The sequence below is a fragment of the Tachysurus fulvidraco genome, chromosome 13, assembly GCF_022655615.1.
Source record: "Tachysurus fulvidraco isolate hzauxx_2018 chromosome 13, HZAU_PFXX_2.0, whole genome shotgun sequence".
NCBI classification, from domain to species: Eukaryota; Metazoa; Chordata; class Actinopteri; order Siluriformes; family Bagridae; genus Tachysurus; species Tachysurus fulvidraco.
This window is the reverse complement of record NC_062530.1, coordinates 382,815-385,314: the sequence shown is the minus strand read 5'-3', so window position 1 is coordinate 385,314 and position 2,500 is coordinate 382,815. Positions and strand designations below refer to the sequence as shown.

At 42.3% G+C, this 2,500-nt stretch overlaps 1 protein-coding gene across 2 annotated transcripts in view; it reads left to right on the top strand.

Moving 5' to 3' along the window:
• The first annotated feature begins 2,451 nt into the window (after positions 1-2,451).
• LOC113649684 (ADP-ribosylation factor 5-like) overlaps positions 2,452-2,500 on the top strand; it is a 9,155-nt gene continuing 9,106 nt past the window's right edge. For both annotated transcript variants that reach the window (XR_003442201.2, XM_027157587.2), the window contains exon 1: positions 2,452-2,500. This exon is cut by the window's right edge and continues 147 nt beyond it. The gene's annotated coding sequence lies outside the window, so the exon portion shown is untranslated.

The following is a 2,500-nucleotide window of genomic DNA, read 5'->3' as shown; positions in this document are numbered from 1 at the left end:
CACAGACCCTAACTATAACCCAAACCCTAACCCTAACCTGCATCAAGTTTCATACAAACTGTGATTATTCCTTCCATTAAAGCCACAGTACACCTCTTTGGATGAAGAGTGATGTTAAAAGTGCCAAATATGAGGATGAAACTTTTGTTGGAGGTCTGGAGAAGCTAGAGATCTCAAGATTAAAACACCTAACAGCATTGCTAATGGAAGAGGACAAGGACATGCTGGAGATCAGGATGAAGACTAACCTTTTCACACGATTCCAGCACAGTCAAATACTCAGTTCCAGTGCAGTGAGCTGCTGCATCTCAGGATGCAGAACATTATGAACAAAGAGCAGCAGAAGATCAGGTCACATCACCAGTCAGCTAGGAACAGGTCTGAGACAAAGGACAACCAAACTGGACGGGAAGTAAATAAAAGGAGCAGTGGCTCTTCTCACTGAGTTTTCTGAGAAGACCATTGGGCTATTGCATTAGAATTGGATTGTGTTTTGTATTTATTGGGAAGGTTTTACTTTTTTCTGGTGTTTACATCAGTATGCTTACACACCTGTTTTTTACCTGTTACTCACCTGTTACTCACCTGTTACACATCTGTTACTCACCTGTTACACATCTGTTACTCACCTGTTACACACCTGTTACACATCTGTTACTCACCTGTTACACACCTGTTACACATCTGTTACTCACCTGTTACACATCTGTTACTCACCTGTTACACATCTGTTACTCACCTGTTATTCACCTGTTACACACCTGTTACTCACCTGTTACTCACCTGTTACACATCTGTTACTCACCTGTTACACACCTGTTACACATCTGTTACTCACCTGTTACACATCTGTTACTCACCTGTTACACATCTGTTACTCACCTGTTATTCACCTGTTACTCACCTGTTACTCACCTGTTACTCACCTGTTACACACCTGTTACACATCTGTTACACACCTGTTACACACCTGTTACTCACCTGTTACTCACCTGTTACACACCTGTTACACATCTGTTACTCACCTGTTACACATCTGTTACTCACCTGTTACACATCTGTTACTCACCTGTTATTCACCTGTTACACACCTGTTACACATCTGTTACTCACCTGTTACACATCTGTTACTCACCTGTTACACATCTGTTACACATCTGTTACTCACCTGTTACACATCTGTTACTCACCTGTTACACATCTGTTACACACCTGTTACTCACCTGTTACACACCTGTTACACACCTGTTACTCACCTGTTACTCACCTGTTACTCACCTGTTACTCACCTGTTACACACCTGTTACACACCTGTTATTCACCTGTTACACACCTGTTTCTTACCTGTTACACACCTGTTTCTTACCTGTCACACAGCTGTTATTCACCTGTTACACAGCTGTTATTCCCCTGTCACACAGCTGTTATTCACCTGTTACACACCTGTTATTCCCCTGTCACACAGCTGTTATTCCCCTGTTACACAGCTGTTATTCACATGTTATTCCCCTGTCACACAGCTGTTATTCCCCTGTTACACAGCTGTTATTCCCCTGTTACACAGCTGTTATTCCCCTGTCACACAGCTGTTATTCCCCTGTTACACAGCTGTTATTCCCCTGTCACACAGCTGTTATTCCCCTGTTACACAGCTGTTACACAGTTGTTATTCCCCTGTTACACAGCTGTTACACAGTTGTTATTCACCTGTTACACAGCTGTTATTCACCTGTTACACATCTGTTATTCCCCTGTCACATAGCTGTTATTCCCCTGTTACACAGCTGTTATTCCCCTGTTACACAGCTGTTATTCACCTGTTACACACCTGTTACACACCTGTCACACAGCTGTTATTCCCCTGTTACACAGCTGTTACACAGTTGTTATTCACCTGTCACACAGCTGTTATTCCCCTGTTACACAGCTGTTACACAGCTGTTATTCCCCTGTTACACAGCTGTTACACAGCTGTTATTCCCCTGTTACACAGCTGTTACACAGCTGTTATTCCCCTGTCACACAGCTGTTATTCCCCTGTTACACAGCTGTTACACAGCTGTTATTCCCCTGTCACACACCTGTTACACACCTGTCACACAGCTGTTACACACCTGTCACCTCACATAATAGTGTTATTGTTGTTGTACGTTTTGTAACTAAAGTGATGGATGTTGTGCATTGTGCTGCTGACACGTGACTAACAGAGATGTGTTAGCTGGTGTCTAAATGTAAATATAAATATAACTCTTTGTTTTTCTGTCGATTCTCCTAAAGACAGAGCAGTTTATATAAAGTAAAGATTTACGTTTTTCCACTAAGAGAATTTTACATTTGAAGCATTTTTATTCCGATAAGTAATTTATTAAGAAATAAAGAAATCACGTGCTTTTCTAAACAATCGGGGTGTCGTAATTCGAACAGGAAGTGACGTAATGCCTTCCACGGTGGCCTCTGGAAGCGACGTGGCAGCGCGCATGCGCAAACTCTAACCGGCTCT